Below are 17,638 nucleotides of genomic sequence, written 5' to 3'. Positions count from 1 at the left end.
TTTTCCTACAGTGGGCAGTTCTTCATTCTCCCAGTCCCTGCCTCTGTCTTCTGTGACTTGGGCGGTATGGCTTGAGCACTTGCTGGTGAAAACTGATGCAAAAAAGTTGCTGAGTATCTCAGCCTTTTCCATATCGCAGGTAACCAGGTCTTCTGTTTCCTTCTGAAGAGGACCCACGTTTTCCCTAGACTTCCTTTTATCACCAATGTACCTATAAAAGCTTTTCTTGTTGCCGTTCATATCCTGGCCAGATTTAATTCTGTCAGGTCTTTAGCTTTCCTAACCTGATCTCTGGCTGCTCGGACAATTTCTCTGTATTCCTCCAAGGCTATCTGTCCTTGCTTCTACCCTCTGTAGGCTTCCTTTTTGTGTTTGAGTTTGTCCAGGAGCAACTTGTTCATCCATGCAGGCCTCCCGGCATTTTTGCCTGACTTTCTCTTTGTTAGGATGCATCACTCCTGAGCTTGGAGGAGGTGATCCTTGACTACTAACCAGCTCTCTTGGGCTCCCCTTCCCTCCAGGGCTCTATTCCATGGTACTTTACCAACCAGATCCCTGAAGAGGCCAGAGCCTGCTCTCCTAAAGTCCGGGGTAGTGAGCTTGCTGTGCACCCTCCTCACTGCCCTAAGGATCTTGAACTCCACCATTTCATGGTCACTGCAGCCAAGGCTGCCCTTGAGCTTCATATTCCCCACCAGCCCATCCTTGTTGGTGCGAACAAGGTCCAGCATAGCACCTCTCCTCATTGGCTTCTCTATCATTTGGAGAAGGAAGTTATCACCAACGCATTCCAGGAACTTCTTGGATTGGTTATGCCCTGCTGTTTTGTCCCTCCAACAGATATTGGGGTGAAGTCTGCCATGAGGGCAAGTGTTTATGAATGTGAGGCTGTTCCTATCTGTCTATAGAGGGCCTCATCCACTCAGTCTTCCTGGTCAGGTGGCCTGTAGCAGACCCCCCACTATAATGTCACATGTCCCTGCCCTCCCTTTAATCCTGACCCATAAGCTCTCAGTCAGTTCCTCATCCATACCCAGGCAGAGGTCCATGCACTCCAGCTGGTCATTGACACAGAGGGCAACACCCCCTCACCACCCCTGCCTGTCCTTCCTAAAGGGTCTGTACCCTTCCATTCCTGTCATAGGAGCTATCCAACCACATCTCTGTGATGCCAATAAGATCACAGCCCTGCAGGCATGCGCAGGTCTCTAATTTCTCTTGTTTATTCTCCATGCTACGTGCATTTGCTTAGAGGCATTTAAGTTGTACCTCGATGAAGCTGACTTACTGGCTGGAGTGGCTGGAATTCCTTTGTGCTGCTCTTCAGGTGCTCTCCTGTTGACCTGTGATCCTTCTCCAGGCTCTGGGCACCTATTGCTGACACTGGCAACAAACAGGTAGGAGTGGGATGGATTGAGGTTCCCCTCTCCTGGCAACTTTAGTTTAAAGACCTCTTCAACACCTTGGCAAGACGATGACTCAAGATGCTTTTCCCCTTCTCTGACAGATGGATCCCATCAGCCCCAATAGACCAGGTTTACTCAAAGTGAATCCCATGGTTTAATTAGTCAAAGCCCTGCTGTGGCACCAGTCCTGTAACCATGTGTCGATTCGCAAGATTCAACTGGCCCTTTCAAACCCCCTCCCTTTGACTGGGAGTACTGAGGAAAAAACTACCTGTGCTCCAGAGTCCCTTACCACCGCTCCCAGGGCTCTGTAATCCTCCTTGATACTCCTCAGATTGCCCCTGGCTGTACCACTGGTGCCCATGTGAAACAACAGCAGCAGATAATAGTCAGCGGACTGTACGAGGCTTGGTAGCCTACTGGTGACAGCCCTGATGCAAGTCCCTGGTAGGCAGCACACCTCTCTAGAGAGTGCGTCAGGTCAGCAAATGGGTGCCTTTGTACCTCTCAGAAGAGAGTTGCCCGCTACCATCACCAGTCGCCTTTTCTTAGTTGCACTGCTTGTTATTCGGGATGCAGATCCAGCTGCCTTAGCTCTAGCGTCTCTCCTGATGTGATGGGTGCCTCCTCTTCAGTCTTGCAAAGCAGTGAAGCAGTGCTGCAAGGGCAGCTCGGGCTTCAGGGAAGTCTCTTCTCCCTGCTGGTCCTTGCTGTTGCAACTGTCCATTCTTCTGCATTATTGCCCCCCACTGCTTCTGTGTGTGCCGGTGGTGGAGTTTTTGGCTGTTTGGCTGTGGGTCGACTGCAGACGGCGCTTTGGATCAGCTAACTAATAACTTCTCAGCCTCCTGCAGCTCAGCTACCTGGTGCAGAAGGTCCTCTTCTGTGCCCACCTGGGCACACCTCTTGCATGACTGCCACCTGTCCCTGCCCCAGGAGAAAGGTCTCAGCACTCCAAAACAAAGCTGATCAGCAGAAAAACCAGATCTGAAATACAGATATTAAGGGTTACCACAGGAGAGGGAGATACAGTTACTGGGGTGGGGGGAATCAGTTTTGGCTAAATAATTTGTATTTTCCAGTTTGTCTTTGCCTTAAAAGTACATGATATAGGTCATGATGCATTACATGACTATAAATATCAAATATTGAGGATCCAGAAAAGAAACAGTGAAATACAGGATGTGACACATTACTTTAAGTCAGTGCATAATTGTCAGAACAGCACTCCAGAAAGCAAATGAAATTTAACAGAGGTTCCTGTGCTGTTTTTTCTTTTTAAGTTTAGTTGCATTTATTGTATTACACTGTATCAGACAGCTCCTCTGAAAAAACCCTTTTAACAAAGGGAAAAGAAAAGAAAGAATGGTAATTTAATTTTAGACCATTCCAGATTGATTTCTAGTCCATGCTCAGATGTCTGGAATACAGCCAGAATAAAAATTGTATTTTACAGAAAATGAACTAACACAGCCCATGAACAGTTTATTATCCTAAAGTTTAGCTGTTAGTTATAAGTATTCCAAAATGTTAAAACTGCTGCTCAAGGGTATTTACGTGTTGGCTTAGCTTCATGTTTGTGATGGAGTCTTGACCTATTCTCCATTTGATGAAACCAACAAAATGCTAAGGAGGATAGGAGAAGCAGCTGTCCTAATACTACATTTCTTTCAGGCTTACAACCAATTTCACTCCAAGAAAGACCAAATACAGTTGATACAGAAAGACCAGGGGGTGTTTTCACATTGCCGACTATACTCCCTTGTGAGTCCAGTGAGACTACATATACTTAGCAGTGTATGTGCTTAAGAACTTTGTTGGATTAGGTCCTGCATCCACAATTTTAGAGCTGTGAGAAAATTTCCAGGAAAAAGCCTAAATGAGTTCTGGCACAATGGATTGCGAACACAAGAATGAAGAGGCTCCCCATCATACACAAACCACCTTCCACGGAATAAAAATAAACTAGTATTTCCAGCACTGGTTCATTAGGTAATGGAACTCAGAATAACTTTACAATTCTACTTAATAGGGCATAGAACACAATTTTAAAAATCCTAATAGCATTCTGGGTTTTTTCCTCAGTGCTCCTACTTATTAAGGGTCTGAATGTGCTTCGCAACTGTGGCTGCGAGTCACATGGCAGCATAAACTAATGTAAGCTGAGGCAGTTGTGGCCTCCCCATTCCCTTCTGCTTCCTTGAACCACTACTCATGCTCCTGCAATTATGTGATGAATGATTCACAAAGCTGATCGTGTCAAAAGGTAGGACACAATTTCATGTTGTACTTAATTTGACAGATCTATGGTCTGCTGCCCAAATGGACAGTCATGTTCTCCTCCATGCATAGTGATGCATATACCCACCTCCTTCACTGCAGACCTAGCAGCTTTGTACCTGTAGACTCAGTTACAACTTGCTGACCCCATCAAATAGTAACCTTTCCTTTTGATGGTCTAACTATAATGGATAAAGACAAGGTAAAAGAACAGCTTTAACCACATTTGGGGCAAGGTTTCAATCAGTTCAGCTCCCTAAAGCTGCCTTACCACCCGGTCATAGTAGTGCTTGCACTACCGAATGGAGAGAAACTTGGTGGCTGGGCGGAAGAGAAGATAAAGCCGTGGCATCTGCCCTGATTTAGGCCATAGCTCATTCGGGTACAACTGATCTGGTTTTAAGTTAGCTTACCTAGGTGAGCAGCCTAACTATGCAAAAGTTATTTTTTCAGGCACATTTTGCAATGTGCACTGGGAACAGTTGCAGCGATTGTTTGCTTAATGCTGCTAGCAATGCAGGCCAGATGAAAGCATGCACATGTTTTTAAACATGCTTTTCACAATTAAAAATGTTGCTGGATTATGGCTACAGGGGAGAGAGCTAACACCCATGTGATGTGGAACATTTAGTGTATTTTCTATTTTTCTAATTTTCTACTGGGCTATGGTGTTCTATCTTCTGTTCTTACCTTGCTGCTTTTTCCTCTTTCCCACCTGCAATGACAGCAGTTGCCAATCTCAAAACAACAAGTTGTTAGTATGCATACACATTAAGAAAAAAAAAAAAATCTAACATTTGCTGGAATACTAAACACACCAGCATAAAGCCACAGAAGAGCTCTGACTAACTGCATAAATTTTGTTATTTTTAACTCCTAATTTTCATATTTAAGGCTTTCTTGAATGGGATCAGAGACCACACCAAAATCCAAGTTACAATATTTTGCTAAGGCTACTTTCCAGAAAACAAGCTTAGCTTCTAAATGTTCAAGTCGTATTCTCCAGGGCACTAAGGCAATAGCTGGAGTATTGCACAGTGTTACACAGCCCATCACTCTGTCCATGACACTCAGACTTGAAAACAAATATGACATCTAGGAACCAAAATACATTAAAAAAAAATCTGGATTCAATTCATTATTAACATGAAGGCAAGGGCAACCTTTATAGAGAAATTTTAAAGACAATTAAATTAAGTAAGAGTTCAGATTTTATTAAGTAATATCTTATTTGCTGTCTTATAGATAGGAGCTATACATTGAGCTAAAAAGTAATCTGGCCTAACAGGTGTCACAAATTTTTTTACTCTATTTAGGAAATGTAGCAAGCTAAGGAACTACAGGGTTTCTGTTGTGTTTCACCTTGTCCTGTGAGGGAACATGGGCTGTAAATAAAATGCCACTGATAAAAGCAAACATGTCTTCACTACGTGGCATAGTGCATTTGTTTTGAAGGTAGCAGGAAACAGACCTAGTTGTAACACCACTCCAGATATTGCATACCGTGCTGCTAAATATTTTGAAACATCCTTCAATTTTTCCTCCTAAAATAGAACCAAACTTTGAAACCAAAGTCTGCACTAGGAAATGCAAGCTATTTTCTGCACCTACCGTACACATCTTTTGTAAAAAGATCTACACTTGATTAGCCTTATGCACTGGCATACTGCTTACTAATACTAAGGCATGGGTATAGATTTACTCACGCAGTAACACAGGGTGGTAAGACACACTAGCACTGCTTCATGCAGCATGAGTATTTCTGGTCATATGTTCCAGTAGCTATTACAAAATTCAGCACTTACTGTTTTTCATTTACTTCTACTTCAGCCTCATACTCTGCTTTTGAAAACACTGCAGTAGGCTTAATACTGAATACTGAATACTGCATGACACTGCAACCACAGGAAGACGGACTTACTGTAACAGGTGAAAAAGATGAGAGAGTACGCTGTGGGGTACAACGCCACAAAATAACTCAGAATGCGCTTAGCAGAGATGGATGATAAATATTTTATGAGGCTGACAAAATTACTACTTACCTCAGGGAAAGTAATAAGCACTGCATTGTTGGAACTGTTGATTTTAATAACTTTAATAATAAGCTCTGCTGTTGCTTGTCCCTTTTGCAGAAGTCTTCTTGAAGTGTAGTATTGTCTGGTCCCAAGGTACCAAACAATTCTTTAACAAAGCCATCCAACCACCCTCACCCAACGTGGTAAACTTCAATCAGTTCTTGAAGCTTAAGTTTTTTCATTATTTTACTGTAACTGAATTAGGTCTTCTGTGAATTAGGCATACGTTTACACTGGAGAACTGTCACCAAGCATTCAAAAAACTGCAGAAGAGCTCTTAATGCTATTGCATACCAATGTAAAGTAAGAATTTTACTGTCTATTTTAAGTGACCAGTTTTAAGAGCTACAGCCAAGTAAGACCAAAATGTGTACTGCTCCAGCATACCAAAGTAAGAACAACTTTGAGCCACAATAGACAATTGGAATTTGGGGTTCAAGCCTCTTCTGAGACACATCAACCCTAGCACCAGAGTATAACCTACCTGTACAAACATGGAAATCACATTGCCTCTATAGAAAAGCTCTGAGTTGTAGAACCTTGATGGTGCAGTAACATTTTGAATATTTCCTTCTAATAATTAAGAGAAAAAATTGCTGATACCAACTACGGAAATGTTTCAGTACTATTCACAATATTATTTAACCAAGATGATATGCTCTGGCATCATACATCATCCGTATTACCAACAATGTCCATTCCTTGATGATTCAAAGCTCTAGCAATGCTCCAAAGTGGCTTCTAATGGCACTGATAATCTCCACAAAATGACATGGAAAACCCATTTTCAATTCCAGTAACCCTGTCCAACAAAGAACATGTGGGAATGTGCTCCCTCATTTCAGGCGTGTCAGCAGTTCTTTAAACGACAGTCAATGTTTCCACTCAAATTCCTTATTTTTCAAGAGGTTGCAGAGTCAGCCCTCAGGGAGAGAGAACTGATACTAGCAGTTTCAGGTGCTTTCATGCAAACCTGTATCTCAAAACCAGTCTTTTTTCTTTTTTCTAAAGAAAGTTTAAGTAATTAGCTCATAATATGGATGGCTGCCTTCTGGAATTGGGAAGGGAGAAAGGGGCACAAGACACTAAAATTACTTCTAAAAGAAGATATTTTGGAAAATAACCTCTAACACCTCCACAATGTCATTTTTTCCCAGCAAACAGTTCCTAAAGTCCTAGAGCTAATCTCCCTTTGGTAGCCAATGTTGACAAGCTATAAAGTGAGTCTTGGCGTTTTGCATAACCTGGAAAAAAGGCCTGGAAAACCATTTTACAGCCTTATCCTGGGTTTAACTAATATTCATCTGATATACCAAACAATTACATTAGTATGAACTTTAAGATTCTGAGAAAGTTAGCGAAACAGTTTGAGGACAGCAGTAACCTTTATTATGTGTAGTCTGACTTTTATATAAAACACAAGCCACGCAATTCCAGCTCTGAGTTTCTGCATCAGAAAAACTCTTACTCGGAGCACTCAGTGAGTTTTTTGGGACTTCCTAAAACTTGCAGTACTGGTTTTCAGCAGTACAGGAGGTCTTGGAGTGCTTGGCTCTGTTTTGTGCTATTGAACAATTTACTTTTAATGACCTATTTTATATAAATATGCATGGTAAGAGGCAGAAGTGTCTGTATTCTCCTCTGCATGCCAACCTTGCTGTCCAGAGCCATGAGCAACTGGTCAGGATTCAGTAATATACCTGATAGCCACTAAATCCTTCTTGGCTGGGAATGCTAAGCAAGCATTCAAATAATATTTTGATGAGTATCTCTGTCCTTTTATTTTTTTTTAAATAATACCTCATTAACAACCAGAGCAGCATGAATTTTTTGTATTTCTCAAAGACTGCCAAGAACATACAGGAGCCATTAACATCTAACACAAATGCACATGAAGAATCATTAGTAGAAAGTAAATTTTACAGACACATTTCTATAATGTGGAGAAATCAGCACAGATAGCTATGTATTATCTCACTAGCCAACAAAGATCTGACAAAAGTAGTAAAGCGAGGAATAATACACTAATCCAAACAACATATGAAATTCAAAGCTCTCCATGTTCTGAACAAAATGATGACTTTCCAGTTAAACAAAAAAACTAAGTACAGAAGTTTGTGTAGCAGAACTGCAGAGACAGTAAAGCATTAGGTGGGAAAACAGACGTCTTGAGAAATATGTTTTACTGTGTATTCAGTAAAAAAATTTTACCACAGAGTTAGAGAAAACAATAGCCAGTAGTTCATATCTACCAGAAACAAAGCTCTAGGCATATCTGCAGTGTGCACTTCAGACTGCAACACTGATACGATGGAGAAAATAACTAGTGTGAGGAAACAAAAACAACACAAGTAATCTTACAAACACTAGCAAGGAACACAGAGCATTAACCTTCACCTTCACACAGGAAAAGTAAGCAGCAGCAACGAACCGAACAGTCAGACTAGTTTCTGTCCTGCCCACCTTTACTGGCAGAGGATGAGTGAATGAATGAATCCTAGTGACAGAGAATTATCTACTTCTCTGAAGCTCATAGTTCTGCACGATAACTGCCAAGGAAATATGAAAAACAACAGTCACATAAAAGGCTTTTAAATTTATCTTTTTTTGATTCCTTCCACTTTGCTGTAGTTCCCCTTTCTTGCATACAAGACCTATTCAGATTTTGTAACAATGTGTTTAGCTTTGATTTTTGTTTTGTTCCATATTTAGCATGCCCTTTCTCCTCAAGCCATCTTTCACATGCTCCTTATCTTCTATTATCCATCAGCAGTTCTCATGTTCAGGACTTGATAAAAATAAGGAAATGCTTTTTCTTACATTCCAAAAAGCTTTGGATGTGGCCATGAGTATGTTGTTATGCCTTGTATCACTCTTTACTGCTCCCTTTACCACAATAGCAACCTTTTGCTAGTAATTTTAAGAGTATCTTTGAATTCTCAAATCATATAAGTGCTTTGAACAAATTATTTTTTTCCATTAAAGCCACTGAATTTGAAGGAAAAGGTTCAGGCTTTCTATACCATTACTTGTTTTTTTAATACCTTTTTTCTGCGATTTCATAGCAATTTCTGAGACAACACACGAAGCAGAGTGTAAGGCACCCCTCAGTTCTTTGTTTCATTGACAGTCATGAAACAAACTGGAGTTAGTCACAGACTTTCCTTAACCTTTGAAAGGAAACATTTTGTAAAACACTACCACAACTATTGGTATGGGGAAAACCCAGAGAATGATCTTTGTGCCCACTGCAGTGGATAATATACATTATAATATACTTGAATCTGCAGCTATCAGAACATAAATAATACTTGCTGTGTTCTCATGTGTTATATTACAGTTCACAGGAGATGTATATACAAGCTCCTGCTAAAAGAGAAACTGCACTTCATTTGGTATTGACTTAATGAAGGAATTCTCACATTAATCTCTTAAGCTGTACTGCTCTTTAGAAAAACAGACTCCGTGGAAAAGAAAACCTCCATAAATCTCCTCAGCTCTCTCCAGAAAAATAGGCTTTTTGTAGCCCAGTGATTTTCTTTGCACCTTTTCTTGTGGAAACAATTAGCTTAGCAATTTTGAAGTATTAGGTGGGCCCAGCTGCAGGCTCCTGGTATCTTTCCTATTATATAGCAATGTCCATACAGAAGGAAACAAGGATCTAGTCTCATAGTACTACATCACTGGGAAATACATAAGTGAGCTACTAATAAGGTTAGGTCTTGAAGGAGCTTTCACTTACCTGACGCCACCACAGGTTTCAGCATTTTTGCCAGATTAATTCAAGACTCTCTGTTGTCCTTGAGCTGAACTACTGTGTTGCAACTCACTTCTCAAAATGTTTGAAACTGAACTCAAACCATCAGAGGTACATTTACCCCTGCAGACGAGCCCCCTTATTTGGTCTTTCAGTGATTTTCAAAAAATAAGTCTGAGGTCAGGCCTGTTGTTCTTACTTTTGTCATGAGTGTAGTAACCAAACTTCAGACAGAAGTTCACATTCAAAATTGTGCCCATGGACAGCTGAAAACTCTGGGTTGCCAATAATACTGATCCGTTCAACTGATTGTTTTGAAAGCTCATTACGGGCATGAAATCCTATTCCAGACAGCACGTACATTTTTCCAAAACGATCTTTAGTTTAATTTACACATTTCCCTTTTATTTAATCTCATGTACAATACAATTAGTATTAGGATTGATTTCTGACCTATTATACTGTCTAACCTGAAAAAGTTAATTGCTTAGCTACATACATTGAAAATACTTCTTCTGTAATTGGAAAGAATATCTGTATCCAAGTGATTACCAGTGTGGCAAACGATGATTATTACAATAACAGTACTAAAGCCACCTGTATCTTACTTGTGTATGTTGAAAATTCAGTGCAGTTATTAGTCCAATATATAAATAATATCTGTACAGTCTAGAGCAAATAGAAAATCTTTCATAGACCTGGTTTAGAGTTTTTACGGCATATTTAAAAATCCTTCAAAACAAATTCAATGATATGTCAATTGTGTATTATGTAAATTATGATTCATAAGAAAAATCAAGCACATAGCTAAATTTAAATGTGTCACTAGACCCTTTAAAGAAAAATAGTTGCAATCTTGTTTACTAACAATAGTTGCCTGCACAGATTTGTGTAACTAAGCATCTTTGTGGGCTGGAATCTTGTGATAGATCCTAAAATTGTCTTGGCATAACAAGGACGGCAATCTTTGATTAGAAGGGTAAAGTTGAAAGATCCTCTTAAACAGCATGCACAACACTTACATGAAGATTGTCATACAATGCTGTAGCTACAGTAACAAATAAATAAAATACACTAAGTAAAACTTGTAGGAACAGATGTGCAGCTGTGCAATGTCTGGGTGCAACTTTGGAGGGTGTTTTGAAAATTTGTCTCAGTGTCTTGTTTTACTGGAGTTTATAGCTCAACCTCAGTCATTTATGTATAGCTGCCTGTGTATTTAATCAAAAGTAATAAGCCATATGCTTCAAATTAAAGACAGTTAAAAAAATATCTATTCCAATACATAAATATAAATGCTGAGACAGATTTTGGTCTTAGATGCTATGTGTATTAAACTATGAAAGTTTATTTACTTTACTAAATATAAAAGATGAGAACTTTGAAATTTAAAGTTTAAGTCATCTAAATATTTGCATGACAGCAAAATACAAAGAATTTAACTAAAAACAGTGGCAGCACAGTAGCGAATGCAAATGCCAAACCTTTGGTCCCATTAATAGCTTCTCAGAAATACTTGTCCCAGTATTTACATTTATTGTTTAAATACATGTTCTCTGTTCCTCTCTTGGGAAAAGACAATGATTATTCTGAATTATCATGGCAAAGTCAGGCAAACATTTCCATTAAATATTTAAGACTTCTTCTGTTTAGATAGATCATTTACAGGATCTTTGATGAAAAATTCTGCCAGGAAAATCAAGTCTTACATGTTGTGAAAATTCCAACAGCTGCACAACATGACACTTGACAAATCTGACTCCCAGTGTTGTAAAATCCTGAACAACTAAGCAAACTCCAAAGTAATCGGCACCATCGTTCCACACACCAAAAAAACCCCCACAAAAAAAAACCACAACCAAAAAAACAAAGATACATTTTTCAGCCCAATCATTCTTTGATTCATACTAACTTTTCATCTGGTTTTACATCAACTTAGTGGAGTTATTCATGATTTACCAGCCTAAAACTCTTTTATAAGTAAAGAGCAACCAGATCCTTTTTAAAATATTCAGTAGGAATACTGGTTAGAAAAATGCATCTTAGGAAATTCTCTTTCGTAATAAGTAGCATGCAGCAGTAGCATATGAGGAAAACAGAATACTTACTTTAAGGGTTATATCCAGATAAATACATATGTCATTATTTCATCCTAAAGCTCATCACCAGCACAGTTTAATTGTTAGAGAAAATTTATTTTAAGGTTGTTTACCATATCCCTTAGAGATGTCCCTAAAAAAGCCAGCATGTACAAGAACTTCCTTATACTTGTTTGCTACAAATCACATTTTCAACTCATTTAATCAGATATTTAAGTACAAGGGAGATCTTCAGAAGTGGAGTTCTGCAAATCTCTGTTTATTACTTTCTAGAACATATGAAAACTTCTTGAAATCAAACCACTTGCCCAAGCAGACCGCAACTCTAGTAAGAAATTCGTAACTTGTAAAGAAGAAAATGGAAGACAGCAGGCACAGTATAACAAAGAGAAAGGAAGTCCACAGAACCTACATGAAAGGGTCTCCAATCACTGCATTTGTACTTGTGACTGCAGCAGAGGTCAGCATATCTGCATTGGTATTGTAGCTGTGAGCTCATGGAAGAAGTAACGATGTAACAGAGACTCAACTTCAAATTATATTCAAACTCCACCAGGCTTGTGCAGCCCATGACGAAATCTGTGCTGCTCTGTCCTCACTCTAACCAAAACACCAAGATTAAAGTTAGGAGGGATGGATTTATCATGCTAACATTACTCCTCCAAACACAATGCAGACTCAGTGCCTTGACAGTGTAAGCAGGAAGAATTCTTTTCCATTCACTGCGATAAAGAATGTTTAAGGGAGTACTCCTGTACCCACTCAAAGCAAAAGCCATTGGCAAGCAGCTACTCCTACAACTGCAATATCATCATTAACTTCCAAATATAATGAACCTGATCTCATTCTTTATTATAGAATCACAATACACTTGGATTAGAAAAAAAAAAACTAAGAAAAAAAGAGTGTGAAGAATTTCAGCAATAAAAAGAAAACATCATACAACCATTAATTGCCCTTCCAAAAAGACTCTGTGATGGGGCAGAACCATTCATTCTCTCGTTTCACGGACTTGCAGCATAACTACTAGATGTCATTTCCTGCTGTCCTAAGTAACTATTCCAAATAAAGTCAAAAGCCTCATTGACATGCTTCACTGCTGCCTGGAAAGTCTCAACATAATATTTTGTATGAGATAACTTGCACATCTATGGCAGGATATTACTCTACAGCATACTTTCTCACAACACAGCACAGCCTTCCAGGTCTTAGTTCCTCCTTTCCCTCACAGTTCTTTCCATAGTTCACAACATATTTAAGGCAATGACCTCTTTCTAAGGTCTAAGTCTACTCATAAAATTCAAAGTGTTTTTAAAAATTCTCAACATGTCCGAAGAGCATACTAGCATACAATGCAGTGACTGACAGTCATCTCCAATACACTACATACTACATCTCACTAGCAAGAGATTAGCAAGCTCAGATTTTGCTCAGATATCGCTCTATCTTAGCAAGCGTTTCATGCAAATTAACTGTTGATTATTTATTTTCAGTTTTGGTAAATTCTATAGGCAGGGTTCAATGCCATACTATCACAGGCAGATTGTTAGCAACACTGGAGTTAGCTAGCTCAAGACTAACTGAATATCATTAACTGTATCCTGTGCTGCATAACTGTATCCTTGGCTGCATCAAAAGAAGCATGGCCAGCAGGTCAAGGGAGGTGGTTCTGCCCCTCTATTCTGCTCTGGGGAGACCCCACCTGGAATATTGAGTCCAGCTCTGGAGCTCTCAGCACAGGATAGACATGGGCCTGTTGCAGTGGGTCCGGAGGAGGGCCACAAAAATGACCAGAGGGATGGAACACCTCTCCTATGAGGACAGGCTGAGGGAGTTGGGGTTGTTCAGCCTGGAGAAGAGAAGGCTCCAGGGAGACCTTATTGCAGCCTTCCAGTACTTAAAGGGGGCTTCTAAGAAAGATGGGGACAGACTTTTTAGCAGGGCCTGTAGTGATAGCACAAGGGGTAATGGTTTTAAACTAAAAGAGGGCAGATTTAGACTAGATATAAGGAAGAAGTTTTTCACAATGAGGGTGGTAAAACATTGGAAGAGATTGCCCAGAGAAGTGGTAGATACCCCATCCCTGGAAGTGTTGAAGGTCAGGTTGGATGGGGCTCTAAGCAACCTGATCTAGTTGAAGATGTCCCTGTTCACTGCAGGGGGGTTGGACTAGATGACCTTAAAAGTTCCCTTCCAACCCAAACTGTTTTATGATCATCTGTGCAAGCAGCAATCACAGCAGTAATAATGTAGACATACTAATAGGGAGCTCATGGTGTCTGGGCACAGAATTCAGGTCTCCTCTTGGTCTTGAGGCTTCCTCCTTTGCTCATCATTTCTCTACGTTCCAATCTTCTTGATAGCCCTTCTCTTCAGTAGATTTATATGCACAATTTCACAGAATCACAGAATCACTAAGGTTGGAAAGGACCTTTAAGATCATCAAGTCCAACCATTAATCCAGTGCCACGTCCCCTAAACCATGTCCTGAAGCGCCACATCCACATGTTTTTTGAACACTTCCAGAGATGGTGACTCCACCACCTCCCTGGGCAGCCTGTTCCAATGCCTGACCACCCTCTCAATGAAGAAATTTTTCCTAATATCCAATCTAAACCTCCCCTGGCGCAACTTGAGGCCACTTCCTCTCGTCCTATCGCTGGTTACTTGGGAGAAGAGACCAGCGCCCTCGTCGTCACAACCCCGTTTCAGGTAGCCACAACTCCCTTTCAGGTAGTTGTAGAGAGCGATAAGGTCTCCCCTCAGCCTCCTCTTCTCCAGACTAAACAACCCCAGTTCCCTCAGCCAGTCCTCATAAGACTTGTGCTCCAGACCCCTCACCAGCTTTGTTGCCCTTCTCTGGACACCCTCCAGCACCTCAGCATCCTTCTTGTAGTGAGGGGCCCAAAACCGAACCGAACTGGTGCGGCCTCACCAGTGCCAAGTACAGGGGCACAATCACTTCCCTACTCCTGCTGGCCACACTATTTCTGACACAGGCCAGGACGCTGTTGGCCTTCTTGGCCACGTGGGCACACTGCCGGCTCATGTTCAGCCGGCTGTCAACCAGCACCCCCAGGTCCCTTTCCACTGGGCAGCTCTCCAGCCACTCCTCCCCAAGCCTGTAGCACTGCATGGGGTGGTTGTGACCCAGGTGCAGGACCCTGCACTTGGCCTTATTAAACCTCATACAGTTGACCTCAGCCCATCGATCCAGCCTGTCCAGATCCCTCTGCAGAGCCCTCCTACCCTCCAGCAGATCAACACTCCCACCCAACTTGGTGTCATCTGCAAACTTACTGAGGGAGCACTCGATCCCCTCATCCAGGTCATCAATAAAGATATTGAACAAGACCGGCCCCAGAACCAAGCCCTGGGGAGCACCGCTTGTGACCGGCCGCCAAGCCAGATTTAACGTTGTTCACCACAACTCTCTGGGCTCGGCCATCCAGCCAGTTCCTCACTCAGTGAAGAGTAAACCTGTCTAAGCCACGAGCCGCCAGTTTCTCCAGGAGAATGCTGTGGGAGATGCTGTCAAAATCTTTACTAAAGCCCAGGGAGACAACATCCACAGTCTTTCCCTTATCCACTAGGCGGGTCACCTGGTCATAGAAGGAGATCAGGTTGGTCAAGCAGGACCTGCCTTTCATGAACCCATGCTGGCTGGGCCTGATCCCTTGGCTGTCCTGACATGCCCTGTGAGCACTCTCAAGACCAACCACTCCATGATCTTCCCCGGTACAGAGGTCAGGCTGACAGGCCTGTAGTTCCCAAGATCCTCCTTCTGGCCTTTCTTGTAGATGGGCATCACATTGGCAAGCCTCCAGTTGTCTGGGACCTCCCCTGTTAACCAGGACTGCTGATAAATAATGGAGAGTGGCTTGGCAAGCTCCTCCGCCAGCTCTCTCAGTACTCTTGGGTGGATCCCATCAGGCCCCACAGACTTGTGGGTGTCCAGGTGGTTTAGCATGTCCTTAACTGCTTATTTATCTATAAGCAAAGGTGTCCAAGTACAGCACACCTCTGAGAGGACTTGTTCCTTCCGTTCTCAGTGAGGACCTCCCACTGCTTCCTGCTGAGACCTTTGCAATCCAGGTCTTAGACTTCTTTTCAGTAGATAAGGCACTTTGTTCTGCTTTGTGTTTCTACCTCTACAATTGTACTTTTAAGAACTGCTTGAGTTTTGTCCTAATCCAACACACTGTATCAGTGGGAGAAATCAGAACTTACCCTTTGTTCTGATAGAGAAATACATGTGTTCCCAGTAAGGCAACTTCTTTTTTTTTTTTTTTTTTTTTACTACATTGTGTACAACTATTAATAGAATTCAACCTGTACAAAATCCTGTTGCTAAGATTTGGTTTGGCACCAGATGGAGCAAGTACATAACTATACTTCTCACTCCGTTTCAATGGATGGTAGTCCACCACATTCAACTGAAGTTCTCCCATGACCTGCAGAATCCTTTGGAATATTCTAACTTGATCAGCTCATTTTATTCCTTTGATTTCCATGTTCCTCTGTGAATGCAATCTGTTACTAGACATGTTTCTCTCCAGGTATATCAGCCATTGTGCCCATGTTCATACTAAACTACAGCTGAAGAGACCCTGTTTTCTTTCTCTTCAGTTTTGAGCTATTTAGTGTTGTAGCTTCAATCTATTTTTATCTATTTAAACCTCTATCATTAAACTGCAGAAATTTTTTGGTACAGAACATTAAGAAGCTTAGGTATGGCATATCAGTTCAGCTGATACAGCCCAATGAAGAATACTATCTAAATGCAAAAACCTCTCTAAAGCCAGTATAATTTTGCACTGTCATTCAACTAGCTCTATAGCTAGAGATATGAATAACAAAAGCCACCTAAAAGAAGAAAAAGCCTCTCGTCTTAAAATCAAAACCTGTCTTGAATTCCCTCAGGAAATAAAGGAAGATATATCAAGAAAAATAATTTTTACTCTACTTCATCCCTTTTTTCTCTTATTGACTGGACACAGTTACATTAAATGCCATCTCATAAAAAAAGATACATAAGACACAACAAATATTCTGTGAGGGCTCATTGTAATCACCATGGTCTTGCTGCAGTCTCTGGTGCCTGAGCAAGAACTCAGGCCAAAAATATCATGTACAGAAAAACATTGCAGTGCTGTGATTTCATGCCTAGTGTTACCTTATGGTTTAAGTAGCTCCCTTGGCTCTTACACTTGTAGCAATTAGAATTTCCAGACAGCTCAGTGGCAGATATTCTAGATGCTCTCTATATTGCAGCACTAACTGGCAGATGGTAGTCAATTCTTACTGTGAATGAATTAAATGCACTGGTATAACACATGGTTGTAAACCTAAAGACTTTTTTAAAACTTTCAAAGTTTTCATTCTGCCTTTTATAGTTACAAAGCAACAACAGTCAGCTATGTGATGTAAGTCTCAATTTTTAGCATGGGCTACGACTTGTAGTAGCATATGCAGGTCCCCAGCATATGCTGCTGTTTCTGGATCTCATGAATAGACTTCTACACTTTTGCTCTCATGATAGGCTCTTCAGCAATAAGGTTATTTAAACATAGCAGGACACTATCTACTGAAGAACAAATACATGCTTGATCAGAAGAACAGAGCATCAGACAAAGAGGGATTGCCTGTCATATGTTCTTGATTTATTGGTCTAGTTGCCTGAAGTTGGAATTTTATCAGGATTGTATCCTACATCAGAGAGACAATATACTTTTCCATTACCAGGAGGGTACTTAATATATCCAGATGACAAAGGTTAAAAGATGCCTATGTCAACTTTGACAGCTTCCCTTCTTCTTATGGCCTGAAGTCCATGAGGGCTGCAAGTAATTAGCACTCTAGAAAAGTCAGAGCTCTAGGCCTTCAGTGGATTTTTCAGGTTGTTTTTGTGCGCAGATATTCATTTTGGAGTTTTAAGTTACACTGTGGCATTATTATACATTGCTGCATTAGACATCCTTCTTCCTGCACACTATTAAAAATTCGCTCATATAAAGTCTG

At 40.9% G+C, this 17,638-nt stretch overlaps 1 protein-coding gene across 1 annotated transcript in view; it reads right to left on the bottom strand.

The window, feature by feature from the left end:
- Positions 1–17,638, bottom strand: part of BBS9 (Bardet-Biedl syndrome 9) — a gene marked incomplete at both ends in the record, with an annotated part of 309,474 nt that overhangs the window by 102,076 nt on the left and 189,760 nt on the right. The window lies entirely within an intron of this gene.

Source organism: Phaethon aethereus (genome assembly GCF_964289735.1).
Source record: "Phaethon aethereus genome assembly, chromosome: 2".
NCBI classification, from domain to species: Eukaryota; Metazoa; Chordata; class Aves; order Phaethontiformes; family Phaethontidae; genus Phaethon; species Phaethon aethereus.
The sequence above is the reverse complement of the archived record's forward strand: the minus strand, read 5'-3'. Positions and strand labels throughout refer to the sequence as shown.